Raw genomic sequence first — 26,338 nt, forward strand, 5'->3', positions numbered from 1 at the left:
TTCCATGGATCTCTTCGTGGATCGAGAGATAGCCCATGCATTCACTCTTAAAACTTATGTAACTGGAAAACTGATGTTTCTTAAGTCTCATAAGATTCCTTCATTAATTTTCTTTCTTCCTTATTTTCCTTTCTTACTGTATATTTTCTTATAATCTGAGTTCACAGAGTCTCTTGCCTTATCAATTCTGCTATTGACACTTTCTATTTCATCTTCCACTTCACTTATGTTTTCAGCTCCAGAATCCATTTGATAGTTTATAAAAATAATAATTTCCACTTCGTAACTTTCTCTATTTGGTCATTTATTGGTTTTCTGATTTTCATTGAATTATTTCATTGTGTTTTCTTATAGTTCACTGAGCTTTCTTAAAACAATAGTCTTGAATTGTCAAGCAGTTTATACATCTCCATTTTTTTGGTTAGATGCTAGAACTTTTTTTGATTGTTTACTGATGTCATGTTCACAGATTGTCCTTCATTCTTGTGGCCTCTATACATTTGAAGTAAACTTCTTCCAGTCTTTGCAGATTTGTGAGAAAACTTCTTTGCAGTCAGCCCAACCACAGGTTCTGGGAAGGCTATCCCGTGTGGACCACAATGGGCTTGATGCTGAATTCTTCTGTCAGGTTTGCCTGCCACTTCAGTCAATAAGTTTGGATGCACTGGAGTTGGATTTGTTACCTGGGTCTGTGGAGGTAAAGCTATGGCCACAAGAGTGGGCCTAGAGCTGCAGAGGTAAGCCTTGGCTGGAATATGGTACCATGAGAACTGGCCTGTAATGGAGTCTATGAGGACTGGCCTAGACTCTTGTGTGTGGGTATGGTCCTGAGAACTAGGTCCATTAGGGTTGGCCTGGGCCCTGGATCTGTGTGGGCAGTTTGGAACCTAATCCCTAGGAGCAGCCCTGAGGCATGGATCTGTGAGAACAAGTTCAGCACTGGGATGGGTGACACCGAGACTTAAGTTATAGGATCAGCCCAACACTGAGCTGTCCTAGAGTCTGTGTCCACAAGTGCCAGCCTGGGGCCTGAGGCTTAGCACAGGATCAGGCCTGAAACCTAGGGCTATATGTGCTGATTCTTGCTCTGGGATGATCTAGAACATGAAGCCTGGAACATGGAGGTTTAGGGGCAGGTCTGAAATCTAGGGCCACTAGGGTCAGCCATACAGTCAGATGGGCCTTGATAGTGAGTCAGCTGAACAGGCCTACAGATTGAAATTGTGGTATCTGGTCTAGTACTGTGGCAGGTCTGGAAACTTTGAGCCCAGAAACTGGCCTCAAGTCTGGGGTCTCCAGGACCTGGTCGGTGCTGATTTTTAGAGGGGGAGGCCCAGTGTTGAGATCCAAAGCAAAAGTAACTATTCACTCTCCTTTCTTCAAGTGGATGGTATCTCTCATCAAGCTGGCCCTTTGGGCTTGGGAGACGAGGAATGCAGTAATGTAAACCTTTCCTTCTGCCCAAGTTCATGTGCCTTTTCTTCTTCTGTGCTTTCCCTAGATCCTGTTATCTCTCACCTGGTCTCCTTAGCTCTAGTGAAAGTACTTTTGCATGTGAATAGTTTTTTCAAAATGGCATTTCTGCAGGGGCATAAGTGCTAGAAAGTCCTATTCTACTATCTTTCAGATACCCAGTCCACCTTTGAGATTATTAATTTACTGAGGGATACTTTAAGAAGAAATAATGATCAAATTTTTAATTCACTTGACTTCTGATTCACTCTTTTCTATTCAAGCAATATCTCTCATATCCATCTGCTGTTACAGGTTAATTGCTCTCTGCTTCATTTAACTCTTGCTATCTCAGTGCTACCATCTATCTTCAGTGAGAGTAAGAAAACAAACCATACTAAAGAAAGAACTATTTTAATATTTGGTCTCCTGGTAATATGTTCTCTGATTCTCCTCACCATTGTTAATCATCTGAAGACTTACAGTTTTCCTTTAATCCAACCTCATATACTCACTCTCCACACCACAAAATACGGTTCTGCTGGTTTAAAAAACATGATTGCTCCTCTACTGTACTCCAACTAAGCAACCAGTTAATTATCCCTGAACTCATTGCTTGTCCAGCAATCTGAAATCTTTCTTTTGAGAATGGTGCAGTCTTGGGGCCACACACACCTTTGATTAACAGTCTTCCCTGTGCAGGTATTGAGATATGGTTTCCTTCACAAGTGCAATATATTTTTGGCCTACTGTGTGTCTTCTGCTTATTTCCCAACATAGTCATGAATTGAATTATATATGATGTATTTATTTTCTGTTGTATCCAGGGTTTTGAGTGGTGAGAAAAAGATTGTTGCATGTGCTTGGTTTATAATAAGAAACAAAAAAGTCTATAATTTTCTTCTCAAAAAGTAATTTAACATCAAGTATGTGTTTAACTTATACAAGGGAATGTCAGAAGTTCTAATAGTTTCATATTTCTAAAAACTTACTATTGCTTTGTTCACTTAGGGCAAAGAGCTAATATATTTATGTTTTACCATTTCAATAATTTGTTTTCATCCTTTCTAATGAAACAATTTAAGAGATTTACTTTGAACTTTCTTTATAATGGTATATATTAAAATACCTGTATATAAAATCATAAAACTGAATATTAGGTAGGAGAAAAGCTATGTTAAGGAATCTGAAATGAATAAAACACAAGGGGGTAGAAGGTACTAAAGTGTGGGAGAAGATGAAATTGTAATATGTCTAGCACAGAGCTGAATGTCAGATCATCCATAAGAAGGCAACAATGACGAGGTGTTTAATTGGCTTTTTTATTGAAAACCTTTCTTCAGTGTTAATATGTCTTCCTCACAAGTAGGGTAGTAGACAGAATAAGAACAACAGCTGCATTCAACTCTCATCTCTGTCATTTGACTGCAGGAAAATTTATTTACCTGTTTATGACTAAGCTTTCTCACCTGTAAACTAAGTTCCCTACCTCAAAACTCCACTGTGATGATTAAATGGGTCAATTTGTATAGATAGAACAGTGACTAATACATACTACACAATATGAAACTGTAGGCTATCATTATTATTATCACTGTGATTATTGTTATGCTAAGTATTTCATAACATTTTTGAAACTCATTCAGGAGCTAAGAAAATTCCACTCAAGGACTGGGCATAATCAGCCCATAAACTTCTAGCAGATAGGTTTTCCAGAAAAGTCCATGTTTGTTGTCCTAATTAAGCCAAAATTTTGGATACATAAAGTTGTTTAGTTATTCTTTGCATTAATAAAGTGATATAAGAAATATAAGCTGGCTTTGGAAAACTCAGTATCCTCACTGAAATAGGTTTGGGCTTATTTCGTCTTATAAGTATCATTATCTATATTTTCTTATGATAACTAACAGAGAAATTTATTTCTAGTATGCTTATTACTAGAATCTATTCAAAACTACTTTAAAGAAAGAGCATCTGTTTATTTTATACTCATTAACAAGTAAAAGGATGTTTGAGTTTTGTAATTAAACAGAAAAAAAAATTATACTTCAATCCAGGTCAAGATTAACACATAGTTTTTAATGATGAATCAAAGCCAATAATGTTGTTTAAGCAATTATCAAAAAACATTTTTTTAAAAACTCCCACATAAGGATCAAATAATTTTCTTTATTACAGGTAATTGCCAGCATTTGTCCATGAATTAAAGTTATTATGAATATAATTATCCTGTAATATCTCTTGGTAACTCCAAAATAACAGAATAGTCTAAGGGCGAAAGTTTTAATTGAATCATCATATCATCCAGGATGTGTTAATGGAATAGTTGTTTAATATTCTGAAAACAGAAGAACATGCAAATATGTTCTGTTCTCACAGCACACCCATGGATTTGTAAAGTACATTTAATATTACAGTTCTAACTTTGCATTCCAGAAATCTAAATACCACTTTAGTCTTACATAAATTAGTAAAATCTGAACAGAAATGTTATGGCTAATCACCTTACATAAGGCAACCTGGAATTACCTGTGACGACTTACATAAAATAATCTATTTCTGTGTGTTATTATATTGCTCCCATTCACTAATAATGGTTTGCAAAATCAAATGAGAAAAACTTCAATCTAAATTTATTTTCTACATTATTTCCAAAAGTAATGTTTCCCCAATTTATCAAATAGTTACTTAACCTTAGGACATGCAATCTATATTTCCTTACATATTTCAAGATATTTTATAAACACTGAACCAGGTTTTATGGTCCTTTATCCTCTTGCAACTTTTTTATCCTAAGTCAAAAGATGCACATTCTTTGGAAATCAATTGTTTATTTTGTAAAATACCTTTGTAAATATCTTATTTCAGGTACATTTTATGTGCTGAAATTTATCCAAAAAAAGTATTTTTCTGTTTATAAAAGCAGTATATGCTCATTGAACACACTGTGTTATGAAACCAAAGATAAAAGAAGACAAATAAAATCATCCAGAAATAACCAGGCTAATATTAAGTGCATTTCTTATAATATTTGTTATTAACTGTAGCCAAATATATAGTGTTGAGATGTTACTATAAATACAACTTGTCCCAGTTTTATTCTTCTCACTTGTCATATCTAATGATACTTCCTATGACACTGAAAATTATTTCCAAAGGTATTCATTTAATTCTGCTATATTCCATTATTAGATATAGTAATAATATGAAAGTTTTCCCCCCAAATTTCCAATTTCAGGTACCATTTATATGTGATGGCTTCCTGACTCAACTTTACCAGTATTATATAGACAGTTAGACAACAAGTTTTGAACATATTGATTTGGAGTTCCTTAGCAGCTCAAATTAAGAAATGTCCAAAACTGCTGGGTGCAGTGGTGCACACCTGTAATGCCAGCAGCTCAGGAGCCTGAGACAGGAGTATTTTGAGTTCAAAGCCAGCCTTAGCAACATAGTGAGGCCCTAAGCAACTCAGTCAGATCCTGTCTCTAAATAAAATATTTTTTTAAAAAAGGGCTGGGGGTGTGGCTCAGTGGTTAACTGCCTCTGGGTTCAATCCCCAGTATTAAAAAAAAAAAAAGAAAATATTGAAAACTGTATTCTTCATTTATTTATTTATCCATCTTTCTCTCTCACACACACCTACAGTCTCACATCTACTATCATCTACATATACTCACAAGATTGTACCTGAGCCATCATGTGATTCCTTTCTTATCATCCTTTTCCTTTAATTCACATATCAATTCCACTTTTGTCAAATATCAGAATTTTATTTATCCTCTCCATTCCCACTGTCATCTCCTATTGAAGCCACTATCATTTCAAACCCATATAATTGCCGTGTCTTTGCTATCTTTTTCCTCCCATGTTACTCAGATTATTCCTCATCTCCACATTGCACCCAATGTGATTTTTATAAAACACAAATCTTCTTAAGCCATTTGCCTGCTTAATTCCCTCCTGTGTCGTCACCACCACCCCCACACATGCTATTAGAGTTAGGATAATGTCAAATTCCTTAAAATGTTTTCTTATTGTCGTCTGCCCCATTAATTTCTTTGTCATTATCCCTTCTCCCTCCTCCTCCTCCTCTTCTTCTTCTTTTCTCTTTCTCTCTCTCTCTCTCTCCCTCCCTCCCTCCCTCCCTCCTCCTCTCCCCCCACTCCTCCAGACCTTGCTAGGAACACCAATAGTATTTTGTATTCTCCCATAATTTGTTAAATACTATTCTCCACAAGATTGAGACCTACTCAGAATCTCAGGTGATCTCATTAGGAAATAGGTTCTTTGCAGATATAATTAGCTAAAGGAATTCTGACAAAAAAATCATTCTGAACTTCCTATGGGCCCCCATCCAATGACTGGTGTATTTATAAGTGGAACAGAGGACACAGAGACACACAGGAAAAGAGGCCATCCAGAGATGGCCTGTTGAGTAGAGCTGAGGCACACCAGAAGTCTCCAGAAACGGAAGGAAACAAGGAAGGATCCTCCCTGACAGTTCCTGGAGTGGTAGTGACCTGGCTGACACCTTGATGGATTCCCCAACTGTTAGAGAAGGAATGTCTGTTGTTTTAATTCCACCTCCCCCAGCTCGTGGTTCTTTCTGATAGTAGCCCTGGGAAACAAATGTACCACCCATGTTATGATTAATGCAATATACAATGGCTTTCTTTTCAGTTCTCAATAGAATACAGGGTCCATAAATAGCAAAGAGTAATTCTGTTGTTTACATTTTTATGCTCACTGTCTGGTGTGAAAACTGGAACATGATACACACACACACACACACACACACACACATACACACACACACACACACACACACACATACACACACACACACACACTCAAAAGATATATTTACCAAAGAAAGAAAAAGTAAATTTCTCATGATAATAGATACTTACTGAGATCTGAGCAACATTATCATTATCTACATTCCTTTTACTGGCAAAAGCTTTATTTTTGGAGGTATTATTGCCATTGTGACTTGATGGCTCTTGAACGCCTCTTCTGAGAAGGGAGCTTTGCAATATCTAGTGTTTTTGTTTATGCCACACCCACTCCTGATCCTAGTCTCAGAACTCTGAAGTTCCTTCTGGGACTTACCCTCTCTGAGTGCAGGCAATTTGGAAGAACTGTGCATCAAGTACCAAGGTTCCTGGGAGAGGACAATGACTGAGGTCAGCCAAACGCACTCTTTTTCGTGAATGGGGTGCAGAGAAAGGGGGCAACTTTAAATGCATTACTGGTCCAGAGTTAGCTCCAGATGTACCCATGAATCTCTCTATATATTTGAATAGATTTATTTATGAGTAGATCTTGGAACAGTCTGGCTCCTATCTTTTCTGAGAATAATTTCATCTGATTACCTTCTGATTCTCTAAGCAAAACTATTCAGTAAACTAATTAGCACTTTGCAATATAGAGACCAATATGTGATGAGCTACCACTTGATAGACCTCATTATTTCATTAAAATGACAATTAACATATGAAGGAACCATTCTTGGCAATTACATATTATTTAAGTATCCAAAACATTTTTTTCTTCTAAACTCTTTACTAAATGAAAACCAATGTTAACACTGTATAGGCAAAGACTAATTTGAACATCAAGATAAAAACAGGAATAGGCTTTACACACATAGAAATAATAAATGTTAACTTCAAAGGAGAAATAAAAAGAAAACAAGTTTCTTTAATTTCTTCAGTGGCTTAACAGTTCTTTGCCTTTTTATCTAAACATATAAAACATCATCTGAGTATGGTTTGAATCAGTCTTCCACTGAGGGATTTGCCCAGAGAGTCTCTTCGAGTAGAGTACTGTTAGCCTTACCTATTGCAACAGAATAAACAGAGATTTACATATCTAGGTCTTTTTTGCCACTTTCCTTACATTCCACCACATTTTTGTCTCTGATTTATTTTACCTCTCACTATTTTGAAAGACTATCCTCTTCTTTACACTCTCCACCTAATCTACTACAATGTCCATAAGAACGTATCGTTTAAGACTGCAAAACCTTAAAACCACCACGATAAATACATTTGAATTTAAACTTTTTAAATTTGTTCTTTCTAGTTATGCAAACAGTCGAGTATATATTTGACATATTTATGCAAACATGAAGTATGTGTTACTGTAATTGGGATCCCAGTCTTGTGGATGTACATGATGTGGAGATTCATTGTGTTGTGACCATATACGTACATAGGAAAGTCATGTTAGATTCATTCCACTGTCTCTCCTATTCCTGTCTCGCCTCCCTTCCTTGTATTCCCCTTTCCATTTCTTAAGTATGGAGCTGATTTCTAGCATGAGATTTGATTGGTTAGTACCTTCAGTGATGTTAAATGAAAGTGAGGCCAATCAACCTTGTTTTCTTGTTCCTGATCTTATTTATAATGCTACTAGAATTTCCTCCATTGAGTAAAATGCTGTCTTTATAATATCAATATGTACAGTTAATACTATTAAAAAAGATATCCAGCCAGGCATTGTGGTACAGGCCTGTAATCCTAGCTTCTTGGAAGGCTGAGACAGGAGGATTGTGAGTACAAAGCCAGCCACTGAGGCGCTAAGCAACTCAGTGAGACCCTGTCTTTAAATAAAATACAAAATATGGCTGGGGATGTAACTCAGTGGTAGAATGCCCTTGAGTTCAATTCCTGGTACAAAAAAAAAAAGATATTCATTAATTCCTATTTTCTTGAATTTCTAAAATCAGATTTGTCAGCCTTTATGTAATAATTCATCCCACTGTCTTTCCTAGTCCTACCTCACCTTCCTTCCCTTTATTCCCCTTTGTCTAATCAAATGAACTCCTATTCCCCCCACTTGTTTTATGTTGGCATCCACATATCAGAGAGAACATTTGAACTTTGTATTTTGAAGATTGGCTTATTTCAGTTAGCAAGATTTGTCTCTAATTTTATCCACTTATCACCAAATATTATAAAGTCATTTTTTATGTCTGAGTAATATCCCATTGTGTATATATACCACATTTTCTTTACCCATTCATCTGTTGTCAGGTACCTAGTTTGGTTCCATAGCTTAGCTATTAAGAATTGAAGTGCTCTAAACATTTACGTCACCGTGCCCCTGTAGTATACTGATTTTAACTTCCTTGGATATATACCCAGGAGTGATATAAGCAGATCAAATGGTGGTTCCATTCAAAGTATTTTGAGGAATCTTCATACTGCTTTCCAGAGTGGTTACACTAATTTGCAGTCCCACTAGCAATGTCTACGTGTACCTTCTCTCCCCACATCCTAACCAACATTTATTATTACTTGTATTCATGATTGCTGCCATTCTGACTGGAGTGAAATGAAATCTCAGTGAAGTTTTCATGTGCCTTTCTTCAATTGCTAGAGATGTCGAACATTTTTTTCATGTATTTGTTGATTATTCATATTTCTTCTGTGAGTGCCTGTTTAGTTCTTTCGCCCATTTATTAATTGGGTTACTTGTTTTATTGGTATAAATTTTTTTTTAGTTCTTTATATATACCAGGTTAATGCTCTGAGTTGCAGGTGGCAAAGATTTTCCCCCATTCTGTAGGTTCCCTCTTTACGTTCTTGGTTGTTTCCTTTTCTGTGAAAAAGCTTTTCAGTTTGATACCATCCAATTTGTTGATTTTACTTCTTGCACTTTAAGAGTCTTGTTGAGGAAGTTGGTTCCTAAGCCAACATGATGGAGTGTTAGGACAACATTTTCTTCTAGGAGGTGCAGGGTTTCTGGTCTAATTCCTAGATTTTTGATCCACTTTGAGTTGAGTTTTGTGCAGAGTGAGAGATAGCAGTTAAATTTCATTTTGCTATATATGGATTTCCAGTTTTCCAAGCACCATTTGTTGAGGAGGCTCTCTTTTCTACAATGTATGTTTATGGTGCCTTTGTCTAACATTAGCAAACTGTATTTATGTGGGTTTGTCTCAAGTGTCTTCTATTCTGGTCCATTGGTCTTCATGTCTGTTTTGGTGCCAATACCATGCTGTTTTTAATACTATAGCTCTGTAGTACGATTTAATGTCTGGTATTGTGATGCGTACTGTATCATTTTTCTCACTAAGGATTGCTTGGCTCTTCTGGGTCTCTTATTTTTACAAATGAATTTCATGACTGCATTTTCTATTTCTGTGAAAAACAGAATTCTAATAGGAGTGGCATTAAAACTGTATAGAACTTTTGGTAGTATGGCCATTTGACAATATTAATTCTGCCTATCCAAGAACATGGGAGCTCTTTCCATCTTCTAAAATCTTCGATTTCTTTCTCTAATATTCTGTAGTTTTCATCGTAAAGGTTTTTCACCTCTTTTGTTAGATTGATTCCCAAGTGTTTTTATTTATTTCTTTATTTACTTACTTACTTATTTATTTTTGAAGCTATTGTGAATGGGGTAGTTTTCCTAATTTATCTTTCAGCTGATTCATCATTGATGTATAGAAATGCAATTGATTTATGGGTATTAATTTTATATCCTGCTAATTTGCTGACTTTTTTTTGAGTTCTAGAAGCTTTCTAGTGGAGTTTTTTGGGGTCTTCTAAATAAAGAATCATGTTATCAGCAAATAGGGACAGTTTGAACTCTTCTTTCCCTATTCATATTCATTTACTTTCTTTTTCTGCCTAATTGCTATGCCAGAGTTTTAAAGACTAGATTTAATAAAAGTGGTGAAAGCATTCCTGTCTTGTTCCAGTTTTTAGAGAGAATTCTTTTTCCAATTAGAATGGATTTAATATATATAGCTTTTACAATGTTGAGGTATGTTCCTGCTATCCCTGGTTTTTCTTGTATTTAGAACATAAATGGATGCTATATTTTGTCAAATGCTTTTTCTGCTTCTATTAAGATAATCATGAGATTCTTATCTTTAAGTCTATTGATGTGAAAAATTACATTTATTGATTTCTATTTGTTGAACCAACCCTGCCCTCCCTAGGACAAACCTCAATTGATAATGGTGCACTATCTTTTTAATGTGTTTTTGTATGTGATTTCTGTCAGTATTTTATTAAGAATTTTTGCATCTATGTTCATTATAGATATTGGTCTGAGGTTTTGTTCCCTTGATGTGTCTTCATCTGGTTAAACTATATTTATAATCTAAGATCAAAATTTTCTCTTTTTGTAAACTTTTTTTTTTTTACTTTCTACTTCTCGTACACATTTACATTGAACTTATATTTCCTTTAACCCTATCCTTAAATTTCACAGTCCTTGTCCATAATCAGTCCATAAATCCCTTTCTCTTTTCTTTATTTCCAGTTTAGCCTAGTATAAAAGTTTAGCAATTTTGTTGAGTTTTAGGAGTTTTCTGTTCCCACTCTTTCATCTTTTCCATTAGTTTTAAATGGATAAAAATCTATTTTGTGCTGAGCATTAGTATTAGTCATCCTGCTAGGTATTTTGAATCTTAAAAAACACTTATTCGGTAGAAAAAGAGATTGTATAAGCAAAAAATGGAGAACATAAGATGTTTTGCAATTTTATACAATTCTATAGATGTATATGTAGTAATGATTATAATATATAAAGTTGAAATATAAATATAAAGTTGAAATCAGGAAATCAAAAGTCAGATCATCAGGGACTATTTCCTGCTAAGTAACTGTCATCTGGCTTATAAAGAAGGGAGAGACCCAAAGAAAAATGTTAAGTAAAAGGAATGCTCTTATCCCATGTGGGTTTCATATCCACTTTGCCGGAAAGATTTGAAGAGGAAAGGGTTAGAAAGACTTTGAACATTTAAGGGTTATTAAACTACATTTGGAAGATATCATAAAAGCCTGAAAACAGTAGGTGAGACATAAAAAATAAGGAGTTGTAAATGATAAAAATGCAGAGAATAGAATGAAAAAGAATCGCTAATCAATGTAAGGATAGACGTTTTAAATGAGAAGAAATTTTACTTGACTCTAAGTTTTCCAATTTGATTATTCAGGTGAATAGTAATTCTGATCAGAGAGGCAGTAAATACAGATGAAAGATCATGATTTTGAGAATGTGAGATAATGATTCTACCTCTGATCTACTGAGTTTGTTCCAAGTGTAGACACAGCATACAAATGGAGGTAGCCGGAAGCGAAATCAAATGTAACAGGTCGCTTCTAAGATGATTTCCAGCAATCTCTGCCTGCTGATTTTCTTGCCCCTTTGTGATCCCTTGCTCTTGAAATGTAATCTAGACTCAGTAACTTACTTCTAAATAATAGGAGACTACAGAAATAGTGATATATTAGTTTCCTGGGGCTGCCAAAACAAATTACCACACATACACTGGCTGCCTTAAAAGAATAGAAATATATCCTGTCCTCATTCTGGAAGCCAGAAGTCTGAATCAAGGTATTGAAAAAGCTACACTTCCTCAGTAAACTAAAGGCGAGGTTATGTCTCCTTTGTCTTCCAGCTTCTGGTGGTTTCTCCACAGCATGTGGCTACATCAATAGGTAATAGGAGACACCTGAAGTCCCTGAGTGTCTTCACATGGCCTTCTTTTTTTTTTATATCTTTCATTATTTTTTGGTACATTATATTTAGAAATAATAGGATTCACTATGCCATATTTGTATATGCACAAATTATAATTGATCAATCTCATTCCACAGTACTATCCTTTTCTGTTCACCTGATCTACTTGTTCTACTCTGCTGAACTCCTTTCTGTTGTTGTTATTGATATTTTAATTAGTAAATTATAATTAAATATATAAGCAGGAGTGGTATATTTGTACATGGACATAACATAATATGGAATATTTCTTTCACCAGTACTTCACCCTCTCTTTATCTTTTAAGGACTTGTGTCACTAGAGTCAGGTTCAACTAATTAATTCAAGATGATCACATACAAAGATCCTTAATTATATGTGAAAATACCCTATCTGTCTAATAATTTTACATTCACAAGTTAGGACTTGAGAATCTGTTTGGAAACCAATATGCAACTCACTACAGATGGGACGACACTTCCCAGATTTGGTTATAAAACAATGCAGCTCCACTGGGAAGTTAAATACCCAAATGGCCGCTAGCCATTCCTTGAATCTGAATCTACCCTTAAAGTGTCATGTTGATCTATATTCATTTGTTCATCATGTATGCTTCATTCAATACATTCAATACAATCTCCTGGGATGGGGATTATGTCTTCTTCATTATTCTTTCTATAGTTCATGGTTTAGTGCCTGGCAAATAGCAAGTGTTCAGCCAATGGTGATTTCAAGGAAGGAAAAGTCTACAAATTACTCTGCCTTTCTTTAATCTGAGTTCTATTTGTTCTTTTAAAACACGTATCGCTAAATTAACTTCTCTAAGGATAGCACAGATCATCTGATTCTATAAAAGAATAACTATATGGCTGGAGTTGTAGCTCAGTGGTAGAGTGCTTGCCTCACATGCATGCATGAGGCACTGGGTTCAATCTTCAGCACCACGTTAAATAAATAAATAAAATAATATTGTGTGTGTGCATGTGTATATATATATTTATATATATACATACTATAAAAAGTTAGTCCTTGCTATCTAATGATGAAATACAAATTCCAAAGTATATCAATCCAAATCAGAGAACACACTCCCCACTACTTTGCTCTCTCTACCCTATCTGTCTAATTTCCTGATAATCCCCCATGCCTTCCTGGCCCTGCCCTTTGCTCTGAGTTGACTCTCCATTTCTTTTAACTACCAGTCCTACTTATTCTGGAAATCCGGCTTCCCACTTGTGAAGAGGCCTCACTTCAGCAACTGTTCTTTCCTTTTACTTCTTCTGTGGCACTTGGTACACTCTGCCTCTACTGGAATTACTGAAATGTGTTTCTTATCTTATCATAGTTTTATTGAAAAGCCAAAGTAACAAAGAACTATTTCTGTGCTTCTCCTCCCCTAATCTCAACTAACACCACTCCCATTGCTCAATAATCACAGTGGTTAGGTTAATGTCACACTAAGTTTTCAATAAACATCAGTTAAACAGATGGATACTTGTCTTCATTGACAAATACTACATTTTCAGTCATGTGGAAAGATTATGCATATATAAGATTATGCATATATATATAGCCACTTTTCTTCTAGGCCTAGTTATATAAGGGAATATGTTTGTTAAATATATCTGACTAGGAGAAAGCTACGGTTTTCAATCAAAATTTAAAATCCTAGTTTTGAGTTTTTCTTCAACCCAAAGTAAGTTTAGTTAATAAAATTTTTTGTATGATAAAATAGTAGGCAATAATTCAACAGTCTTCAAAACTGAGTAAGGACAACTTTAACCATTTCTACCTTCTATGGGTAAACTCAGCAACAGGAACAAAAAGCCTTTAAAACATCATAGTCATTGACTCAGTGATGCTATTTTAATAACTCTACTAAGATAATAATAACTCTGTTTTTACTGAATAATAAAGACACATACCCTAAATATGAATATACAATGATGGGGGGAGTAACCAGGGATTGAACTCAGGGGCACTCAACCAATAAGCCACATTTCCAGCCCAATTTTGTGTTTTAAAGACGGTCTCACTGAGTTGCTTAGCGCCTAGCTTTTGCTGAGGCTGGCTTTGAAATCAAGATCCTCCTGCCTCAGCCTTCCAAGCAACTGGGATTACAGGCATGCGCCACCACACCCAGCACATACCCTAAAATATTTTAAAATCATTTATATGTCAAATGATACAATGTAAAATATGAAACATTAATTCACATTCCCAAAGAACAGAACAAAGTAGGTGTGTTACAAAAATAGTTACAAAAATAATAAAGAAAGCTTAGAGTATAGTTCAGTGGTAGAATAATTTTCTATCATGAGTTTGACCTACACACAGCACCAAAAAATAAAAATTAAAAATAACCATAATATTATCAACAAAGATACAAAAATATAATTTATCACCTCAATTTGGTTTAAAAAAGAAAACCAACAAAGCAAAAATCAAATGACATAGAACAACCACAAAAGTTATTTTTTAAAAAAGATATATATATATTTTTTTTTTGTACCAAGGATTGAACTCAAGGGTATACCACTGAGCAACATTCCTAGCCATTCTTTTTTTTTTTTTTTTTTTTTTTATTATTGATACAGAGTCTCCCAAAGTAGCCCAAGTTAAGCTTCAACTTTCAATCCTTCTGCCTCAGCCTCTTGAGTTGCTTGGATTACAGGTGTACACTGTGGTACCCCATTTATTTCTGCTCTTAACTTTATTTTGCTTTAATGCATTTTATCATTTTTCCTTTAATAATCTTTTTAGAAATAGTATATAAGTAATGATTTGTTCTTACCTGAATATGCTCAAATATAGTTGAAAGAATTTATGGACACTTGGCCTTTTGTAGCTTCAATCATATAGCTGCCAACAGAATTCTTCTTCTATCACTTCCTCTCCTATGTATATCAGATAAAATAAATACAATAAAAATGAAATTAAGATTGGGCTTAATAAAATTCATCAATAATTACATTCTTTTATTTAGAGAGTACATTATATCTTCTAAAATTTTAATTATACATCTTGTGAAAGTTCAAGAAAGTTACCATATGGTAGGAAATAATAATAAAACATATTTTTTAAAAAGATAGAGTGGCAGGTTGCTAGATGATGACAAGTAGCAGTACTGCCACATACATAGTGAGTTAAATGTTTTAACTCGTAGGTATGTTACTGTTATAACACAGTGGTAGTTGGTGGACAATATATGCCTCTCTCCCTTGAGCTGTGTAAGTAGCTCAGTTATCTCTTTCACATAGTAGCTAATTAGACTAACAGTTCACAACCTGCTCATGATTCCCAAAGTGATACAGAATATGAAAAAGCAAAGATTTATTTTCATTCCACTTCAATTATGATAAAAAGGCATTTAGATAGTTATCCTTCTGTTGATCACCATGCTAAAACCAAAACAGATAGTTTGGGTTAATACTTTTAAATTTTCATCCCAACAGACAAATGAAAAAGACTTTCCAGGTAGATACAACAGCACAAATGGTCTTCCCTTAATTCAGTCACTTCAAATGTACCTCCAACATAAATCCAAATGGTAGCAGAAAAATTCACAGAATAATACCTCTTCTTGCCAAAACACCAGTTTTTTTCAGGCAAAAATAAGGAGATTCCCAGTGGTGTTAATTAGATAGATAGATAGATATAGAGAGATAGATAGATAGATATAGATATATATATAGATAGATAGATATATAGATATATAGATATAAATATACAGATATAGATAGATAGATAGATAGATATAGATATAGATATATATAAATAAAAATTTGTCTTGCCTCCACCATGATATGAGTATCAGTGACACCATATCTACAGTTTTTACTTTCTTCAATAATAGATGAGATCAAATATTATTTTATTCCTACCTCTGTGTTTGTATCTAAGATATATATATATATATATATATATATATATATATATATATATATATATACTGAAAACTCTTCTTTCATCTTAGGTAAAATCTTCTTTAGAAACTTGTTTATCTATTTGTTCACTTTCTTTTCCTTTTCTATCAGAGCTTTAAAAAGATCTTAATTTAACTTCCCCCAGAGGAAAATCCTGATGTAACAACTCAATTACAAGACAATGTATTTGTGAGATGATCCCAGGAAACACCAGTAGGGAGAAAAGAAGTGAGACAAGTACTGTAAGGCGTCTTATTAACAGAGAGAGCATCATCAGGTCCATCAACACTGTTGGCAACAACAGTGTAAACTGGCTGAGAAAAATCTGATACCCAGTGTAAAGGGATACATCTCACCTGAAGAATGACAGAGTAGGCATTGGGATACACCAACCCTCATTAATCATTAGCTGAGTCATGCTCCCAGTGGTGTTAATTCCCTGAGACTTCCGGCCTGCTTTTGTTGGCAAAGTTGTCTTTGGTAGTCAAAGAATCCCAAATGCAGGAATATCTGATAATGGAGATTCTGCCAGTGTGAACTGCAGTGTTAATGGGAATAGCATATAGGCAGTTCATCAAGAGCATCTGCCCCAGAAGACCACAATTTAAACATCTGAATTAAAATATAAGCAATATAAATTACAATATAAGCAAATGTTAACCAAAATATTCAATAAATCATATTCTAAAATATTTCAAGGCCACATATAGATACTTCATAATATTAAAGATAAATAATATTTGCCCATCCAGTCTGATGATATTTGCTAAATCATATGGTATTCTCTTACTGATCACTAGACTTTGGGGTGTGTGAATGATAACATTCATTTATCTTTCCTCAAAATGTGAAGACTGCTTTGTCCTATACTGCCAGCTATGATAAAAGGTCTGTCCATTGAGGATAGAGAATTTTAAACATGGTACATAGTGAGAAGAAAACCATGAAACCATGTCATGATTTCCAGAGTGATTTAATAAAAAGATCATATTTTTCTTGTTTATTGTCTTAGGGAAGAAGAAAGAGGGGGTAAAAACTAGTTCTTTTTCAGGATGAGGGTAATTTTGTGGCAAATATTAATCTAAAAAGTTAGAGAGAAGCTATTCAAGATAACATAAATGTTAATCAAAATATTCAATAAATCATATTCTAAAATATTATTAAAAAGTACACATAGTTGGGCTCAGTGACCCACACCTGTAATCCCAGCAGCTTAGGAGGCTGAGGCAGGAAGACTACAAGTTCAAAGCCCACCTTAGTAAAAGCAAGGCACTGAGCAACTCAGTGAGACCCTGTCTCTAAATAAAATACAAAATAGGGCTGGGGATGTGTCTGGTTGGTTGAGTGCCCCTGAGTTTGATCCCCAGTACAAAAAAATTAACATGTTCCTCAAAATGGCCAGTTCATCTTAACATTCCCAGAGCTTTTATTTGCATTTCAAATTAACTGAAACTTGATCTTACTATAAGAAATACTTTTCAAAGTAGAATATTTTATGCAATGTGACAGAATAAAGAAGCCCAGAAAAATAACCACATCAAAAACAAGAATGAACTTATGCCTACTTCTTTCTTTCTTTTTGCAGGAAAATGATATATATTCTGCACTGGATCTATTATTGCAAGGCTGACATGATTATATTTGTTCATAGAAAGAACACTTAGAATATTCTTCCAAAAAATGAGATTGGCTTATGAGATGCTCTTTTGAACATGTTTTTATTTTACATTTTAATATAAAATCCTGCTTTCCAATTCAAATGCTTTTTTTAAATTTTAGTATGTTTAATTTGATACTGTTTTGCCACTATGTATGACATTCTCATACAATTTGAAGATGTATAGGAAATAAATGAAGACAATCATTCCTTTAGCAAAATTTTCATTTTTCCCAATAGCACTGACTTATGAAAAACATTATTAGAATTACAACACAAACTGTTAATGTAACACTTGTATCTTTAAATTTTCCTATATAATAAACCAAACTGAACAAACAAGGCAAACAAAAAGTCATCTCTAACTGTCAGTAAATGACACACAAACCACAATTATTAATATTATCATTTCTACATACTCCAATAATTTAAAATTATTTCAATTTAATCTGAAAAATGTTGCCGAAAAAATTCCTACATAGTTACCTCCCACAGTCTCTAAAATTCAAAGAATTTTAATTTTAATTCAAATCAGATATTTGGATCTAATGTTTATTTTTCTTTTCTCCTTTTTAAAAATGACTTCAATTAAGTAAATAGAGCAACGCTTACCGTAACAGCCAGACACCTACCATTACTGGTCCTTCTTATTTCCCTTATCACCTACAGGCAGTTATGTCAGAGTAAATTACACTCCACTTAATAAACAGACTCCAGTTTGTTTCCTCTTCTGGTTTATGCCCCCAGTTACCCATCTGTAACCAGCCATGATCTTCTCAAATGTTTCCACCCTAAGGTACAAATGTGGTGACTTAGGAGTCTGTCCTAAGTGGCTTGGGGCAGTCATTTCCTGTGTATTCCAGTCTTCCCATTAAGGCTACAGCATACATATAATCGTGACCACACCCCTATTCTTTAAGGAAAATACATTAGAAAAATCATTTAGTCCACTTAACTAATATTAACTAAGTATCTCTTGAATGATTATTTGTTTTAGTCAATAATAAGAGGAACATAAGTCTATATTCTCTGTTGCATTTTTTCAATGTAACGAGTGCTGTATAAATAGTAAGATCAGGTGCTACAGAAACATAGAGTAGCTTCCGGAAAATCTTCCTTAAAAAAAGATGGAACCCGTGAACCTTCAGTTAGAAACTGTCTAGCTACTAAGTAGGAAAAGGCCACAGGTGGGAGAGGAAGAATAAGAAACAACTTGCCACGTGGCAGGAAAGGTAAACAGTACATTGACTTGAAAGTAAAATACTTAAAAGTGATTGTCCTGCACAAAGCTCTAGTGACAACTTGAGACCACATCAGGAAAGTTCGTGAACACTGTGCTGTAAAATTTGGATTTTATCCTAAGGTGACAAGAGGATGATAAAACAGAGAAGTGCTACAGTGTGTGTGTATACACACACACACATACACACACACACACACACACACACACAAATATGTATATATATGGGTGTACATATATATAAAACATATATAGGTACATATATATGGTTAAACATATATGATATACATGTATATACATTTGTATAAATGTTATAATAACATTGAGATAGATAGATAGATAGATAGATGATAGACAGATAGATAGATAGACAGATAGATATTATTTTAGGAAGATCTTGCTCCTAGTGTGGCTCAGAGCAGACATGAAAGAAATTAGATCACATATTGGGGAGACCAATTCATATCTCAGCAGATTTTTCAACCCAGACTCTCAAGCCAGGAGATCCTGGAACAACGTAAACCAAGTTCTGAAAGAAAATGGATGCCAACCAAGAATTTTATATCCAGCAAAATTAAGCTTCAGATTCGGTGACAAAATGAAAACTTTTCATGATAAACAAAAGTTAAAAGAATTTAAAGCAAGAAAGCCTGCAATACAGAGCATTCTCCACAAAATATTCCAGGAGGAGGAAATGAAAAACAACAATGAAAATCAGCAAAGAGAGGAACTACACTAAAGGAAAGGCCAATCAAAGGACAAACCAAGTCAAGATAAAAAAACAAAACAAAAATAAACCAAAATGTCTGGGAATACAAATCATATTTCAAAAATAACCCTGAATGTGAATGGCCTCAACTCCATCAATTAAAAGACACAGACTGACAGATTCAATTAAAGAAAAAAGACCCAACAATAGGTTTCCTTCAAGAGACTATCTCATAGGAAAAGACATCCACAGACTGAAGGTGGAAGGGTGGGAAAAAACCTACCACTCTCATGGACCATGTAAAGAAGCAGCAATCTCCATCTTCATATCAGATAGAGTGGACTTCAAACCAAAGCTAGTGAAAAGGGATAAACAAAGACATTTCATACTGCTTAAAGGATTCAGACATCAACAAGACATAACAATCACAGATACCTATGCCCCAAACAATGGGACATCTATGTATGTCAAACAAACTCTAAGAACCAAATGGACCACAACCACAACCCAATAATACTAGATGACTTTAACACACCTCTATCACCTCTAGATAGATCTTCCAAACAAAAACTAAACAAATAAACTATCTAATTCAATAATACAATCAATAATTTGAACTTAATAGACATATATATAGAATATTCCATCCATCAATAAGCAAATGCATGTTCTTCTCAGCAGCACATGGATCCTTCTCCAAGAGACCATATGTTATACCACAAAGCAAGTCTTGTCAAGTACAAAACATTGAAGATACTACCCTGCATTCTATCAGACCATAATGGAATAAAACTAGAAATCAATGATAAACATTAAAAGAGAAACTACTCCAACTCCTGGAGACTAAACAATATGCTATTGAGTGACACATGGATAACAGAAGACATCAGGGAGGAGATAAAAACATTAAGATCTTAGAGGTAAATGAAATTCTTATACAACTTATCAAAATCTCTGGGACACTAAAAAGGCAGTGCTAAGAGGAAAGTTCACTGCATTAAGCTTATTCACCCAAAGAAAAGAAAGTCAACAAATAAACGACCTAACATTACATTTCAAAGTCCTAGAAAAATAAGAAGAAACCAATACCAAAAGTAGTAGAAGACAGGACATGATTAAAATCAGAGCAGAAATCAATGAAATTGAAACAAAAGAAACAATTCAAAAAATTGACAAAACAAAAAGTTGAATCTTTGAAAAAATAAATAAAATTGGCAAGCCCTTAGCCACTCTAATGAAAAGAAGGAGGGAGAAAACTCAAATTACTAAAATTTGTGATGAAAACAAATATCATGACAGACACTACTGAAATACAACTAAAAAATAAAAGACAATTAGAAACTATTTTGAAAATGTATACTCCATTAGAATAGAAAACCTTGAAGTCACCAATAAATTTCTAGAGGCAAATGATCAACCCAAACTGAGTCAAGAGGACACACACAATTTAAACAGATACAGATCAGTTTCAAGGAAGGAAAATATAAGATGCCATCAAAAGCCTACCAACCAAGAAAACATTGGGACCAGATGGATTCACAGCTGAATTCTATAAGACCTACAAAGAAGAATTAATTCCAACACTCCTCAAATTATTCCATGAAATAAAAAAGGAAGGAAACCTTCCAAACTCATTCTATGAAGTGGTATCACCCTGATACCAAAACCAGGCAGATACATCAATGAAAGAAAATTTCAGACCAATATCCCTGAAGAACATTGATGCAAAAATTCTCAATAAAATTCTGGCAAATTGCATATAAAAACATATAAAAAATAGTGCAACATGATCAAATGGGGTTAATTTCAGGTATGCAAGTTTGGGTCAACATAAGGAAATTAATAAATATGATTCATCACATCAATAGACTTAAAGATAAGAATCATATGATTATACCAACTGATGCAGAGAAAGTATTTGACAAAATACAGTACCCTTTCATGTTCAAAACATTAGAAAAACTAGGGAAAGTTTTTTATCTCAACACTGTGAAAGCTATTTATGCTAAACCAAAGGCTAACATAATTCTAAATGGAGAAAAATTGGAAGCATTCCCTCTAAAACCTGGAATAAGACAAAAACGCCCTCTTTCACCACTTCAACATGATCCTTGAAACTCCAGCCACAGCAATTAGACAGACAAAAGAAACTGAAGGTATACAGATAGAAAAAGAAGAACGCAAACTATCATTATTTGCTGATGAGATGATTCTATACTTAGAGGATCCCAAAAACTCCACAGAAAATTTCTAGAATTAATTAATGAATTCAGTGAAGTAGCAGAATATAAAATCAACACCCATAAATCAATTGTGTTTCTATACATCAGTGATAATTTCTCTGAAAGAGAAATTAGGAAAATAACCCCATTCACGATAGCCTCAAAATAAAATAAAATAAAATAAAATAAAATACTTGGGAACCAACTTAACAAAAGAGGTGAAAGACTTCTATAATGAAAACTACAGAACACTGAAGAAAGAAATTGAAGAAGTCTTTAGAAGATGGAAAGATCTCCCATGCTCTTGGATGGACAAAATTAATATTGTCCAAATGGCCATACTACCCAAAGCACTATACAGATTCAATGCAATTCCAGTTAAAATCCCATATTATTCCTTATGAAATAGAAAAAACAATTATGAAATTCATTTGGAAAAATAAGACACCAAGAATAACCAAAGCAATCCTTAACAAGATTATTAAGGATAATAATCCTTAACTGTATTATGATGCAATATCATAATACTGCATCATAATACCAGACCTTAAACTAAAAAACTATAGTAACAAGAATGGCATGATATTGGCACTAAAATAGACATATAGATCAAAAATTCAGAATAGAAGACACAGAGACAAACCCACAAAAATATAGTTATCTCATACTAGACAAAGACGCCAAAAACATACATTTGAGAAAAGATAGCCTCTTCAACAAACGGTGCAGGGATAACTGAAAATCCATGTGCAGCAAAAAGAAAATAAACCCCTATCTCTCACCATGCACAAAACTCAGCTCAAAGTATATCAAGGTCCTAGGAATTAGACCAGATACCCTGTGTTTAACAGAGGAAAAAGTAGTCCCAAATCTTCATCACGTCGGATTAAGCCCCAACTTCCTTAACAAGACTCCTAAAGCACAAGAAATAAAATTAAGAATTAATAAATGGGATGGACTCAAAACTAAAAAGCTTCTTTTCAGCAAAAGAAACATCAATGAGTTGAAGAGAGAGCCTACATTTTGGGAACAATTTTTTCCTACACGCAGGTCAGATGGAGCACTAATCTCCAGGATATATAAAGAACTCAAAAAACTTAACACCATAAAAACAAACAACCCAATTAATAAATGGGCCAAAGAACTGAAAAGACAAGAAGAAGATATATATTTGGACAACAAAATATGAAAAAATGTTCAACATCTCTAGTAACTAGAGAAACACAAATCAAAACTACTCTAAGATTTCATCTCATACCTGTCAGAATGGCAGTTATCATGAATACAGACAAAAGTAAATGTTAACAAGGATGTGGGGGAAGAGGCAAACTCACACATTTCTGTTGGGACTGCAAATTGGTGTAACCAATCTGGAAAGCAGTATGGAAATTCCTTAGAAAACTTAGAATGGAACCACCATTTGACCCAGCTATGCCACTGCTCAGTCTATATCCAAAGGACTTAAAATTAGCATACTATAGTGACATAGCCACATCAAATGTTTACAGCAGCTCAATTCACAATAGCTAAACTGTGGAAGCAACCAAAAGGCCCTTCAATGGATGATTGGATAAAGAAACTGTGATATATATATACAATGCAATATTACTCAGCATTAAAAGAGAATAAAATTATGGCATTTGTAGGTAAATAGGTGGAGCTGGAGACTATCATGCTAAGTGAAGTAAGCCAAACCCCAAACCAATGTTCTCTCTGATAAGTAGATGCTTATCTACAATGTGGGTGGGGAGGGTAGCATGGAAGGAATGGAGGAACTTTGATGGGGCAAATGAGAGGGAGGGGTGAGGAGTGGAAATGGGTGAAGGAAAGATGGTGGAATGAGATGAACATCATTAACCTAGGCACATATGTTGTGATGTCACATCATGTGTAACCAGAGAAATGAAAAGTTGTTCTACAGTCACGTACAATGAATCAAAATTCATTCAGCTGTCATATATACTTAATTAAAATAAATTAATAAATTTTAAAAAAGAAAAAAATTAAAGGGAATCTAGTAGAGTAGAGAAAAGGGACAAGAAAGGGTAGTAGAGCATGGTACTAGCCAAATTATACTGTTGTACTGTGTGCACGTATGAATATATAACAATAAATACCCCCATTAGGTATAATTATAATGTACCAATTTAAAAAAAAAAACTGATTGTTAGGATATTTTTAAATGTGAAAAAAAAAAGCTGTCAAAAGCCACACTTAATTTTTAGAAGATTTCATAATACTAATAAAAGCTACATATCATGTAAATATATTTCAGAATTCAGGAAAGCAGCTATTCACTAAAGGCCCTTATTAAATAGTCACACAATAAATACTATTCAAATGAAAGAAGCCAAGAATTGGTTGATTATTTAATGAAAAGACAGACTAGAAAGTATTCATTAACTTGGATTATATAGATAGTCACTATTTTAGATTTTCTAGTCCTATGAAGCCTAATGTTACTCATGATACTCTCCACAAAGTGTGTAATACATTTAAATGCAAATTTTAATGAGCTATAATTCAGTCTTCAATTTCCCACAATTGGTTGGGGATGTGGAGAATTTTACGTAATCTTGTCTTTATCCTAAATTAATTGCAATATCACCATAATTGGATACGATTCACTTTAAATTATACACTCAATAAAATCTGGGAAACTTTTCATATCATTATAATGCAGCACCCAAAGTATACATATGAATCTACTGTTAATCATATAATTATTATTTTATGAATGAGGAAATGGACTCAGAGATGCAAATATCACAAGTGTCCTATATAGTGACTGGGCATGTTTGAAGTCTTTTCTTTAGCAAACATTTTCAGAATGTTCTACAATCATTCTGTATGCTTCTCTAATGCCAAATGTTAGTGTATTATTTTGAACTGCTGCTCTTTTATCAGGTGACATTTTCACATAACAGTACATCTTTCATTCTTCATTCACTTTAGTATATACTTACACTGTGCTCTCTTGACACCACCCCAACCCTTCCCCACCACCAAACATTCTGGGAATAGCATCCTGGGTTTGTTTTTTTTTTGTTTTTTTTTTTTTTGCACACCCACACTTTTTCCCTTCTTCCCGCAGATATATTTGGGTATGGACGGCAATGCCAGTACCAGGACAGGACAATAAGAGCATGATCCTAGTCATAAGTATTCATGAAAAAAAGTGTGGATAAAGTTACAATATGCAAGATAAAATCAGTGCCTTTCTCTAAACCTTGAAAGAAGTAATCTCTTTCCCCTTGAGTTGATTAACTGCACAAATGAAAGCCTGAAATTTATTTGGACATTATATTTCTTGACTTGAAATATCTAGCTGTCTTACCCTGGAAAGCAGGGTAGTGAAAAAGAAATAAATATATGAGTGCCTGGGCTGGGGTTGTGGCTCAGTGGTAGAGCAATTGCCTGGCATGTGTGAGGCACTGCGTTCGATTCTCAGCAGCACATAGAAACAAATAAATAAATAAAGTTTTATAAATAACTAATAAAATATATATATTATACACACACACACACACACACACACATACGTATGTGTGTGAGAGAGTGTGTGTGTGTGTATCTGGATTCAGCCATGCTTGAAGACCACTATAGAACTTTTGATTATGATAACCAATGTATATTTTGTTTCAACTGAGTTGTTTTCTGTCAAGTATAACCAAATAATTACTCTTAAATGTACACTATTTACTGGTACATACTTTATTGAATTTTATATGGCTTCCCCTTAGTTGAGCTAACATCACAAAATAATAATGGGACAAAATGATTGATATGTTGAAGAAAATAAAATTTTCCTGCAAAATTATTATTCAACCACTCTTTTGTTGCTTTTAAAATATGCGTTATTGTTAGAGACTTTAAAAGTACACAAAATTTCAAATGAGCCTTTAGTAGGTTTTTCAGATAAATAGGGAGAACTTTAGAGACTTCAAAATTTTTATGTTTGCTTAAGATGCAATACAGTGTTTCACCAAATATAGGTAGGAATATTACAATATTAATTACATCTTTCCTTCTGTTGAGAATCATGGAGGGGATCAAATAGTAAATAAACAGATTTAGCCAAGATATGAACAATTTCATAAACTTCATGTTCAATATTGATGTGAAAAAATTCCTCATTTAAAAATTACACATAGTGAATGATATCTCGTTGCTGAAGAGTTACCATAATATTTTACAATGTAAAGCTAATTAAAAAAAAAAACATATTGGTTGCTGAATAGAATTATTCTAACCTTCTTCTACTATTAAAAGGTAATTTCTTAAAAGGTAATTTCTTATTTCTTTAAAGCTCTGTACAAGGATAGTAGCTAAGTAAATCTTTTGTGTCCTACTAACTGGGCAGTGAAGTTTCTACAGTGAAGTATCTGCTTTGACATCTGGACCTTTAATAACTTTCCATGCCCAAGGATTTGATATCTTCTGTGTGATGTCTGAAGAGCCTATTGAAAATAATCACTTGAAATATCAGCACTTGTAGAACTGGAAATATAAACTCAACTTTATTTTACAAGAAAGTTATAGATACATCAGATACCTGAGTCTACAGTTTCACAATTTCATTTTGAAGACCGGGTGCTGGACTATGTCACAGTATCACAAAA

The 26,338-nt window shown here is 34.0% G+C and overlaps 1 protein-coding gene across 6 annotated transcripts in view; it reads right to left on the bottom strand.

The window, feature by feature from the left end:
• The window catches only part of Gulp1 (GULP PTB domain containing engulfment adaptor 1), a 271,076-nt gene that overhangs the window by 163,275 nt on the left and 81,463 nt on the right, over positions 1-26,338 (bottom strand). For all 6 annotated transcript variants that reach the window (XM_076866249.2, XM_076866246.2, XM_076866250.2 and 3 more), the window contains exon 2: positions 14,757-14,859. The gene's annotated coding sequence lies outside the window, so the exon portion shown is untranslated. The remainder of the gene's footprint in view (positions 1-14,756; positions 14,860-26,338) is intronic.

Source organism: Callospermophilus lateralis, chromosome 9, assembly GCF_048772815.1.
Source record: "Callospermophilus lateralis isolate mCalLat2 chromosome 9, mCalLat2.hap1, whole genome shotgun sequence".
NCBI lineage: Eukaryota > Metazoa > Chordata > Mammalia > Rodentia > Sciuridae > Callospermophilus > Callospermophilus lateralis.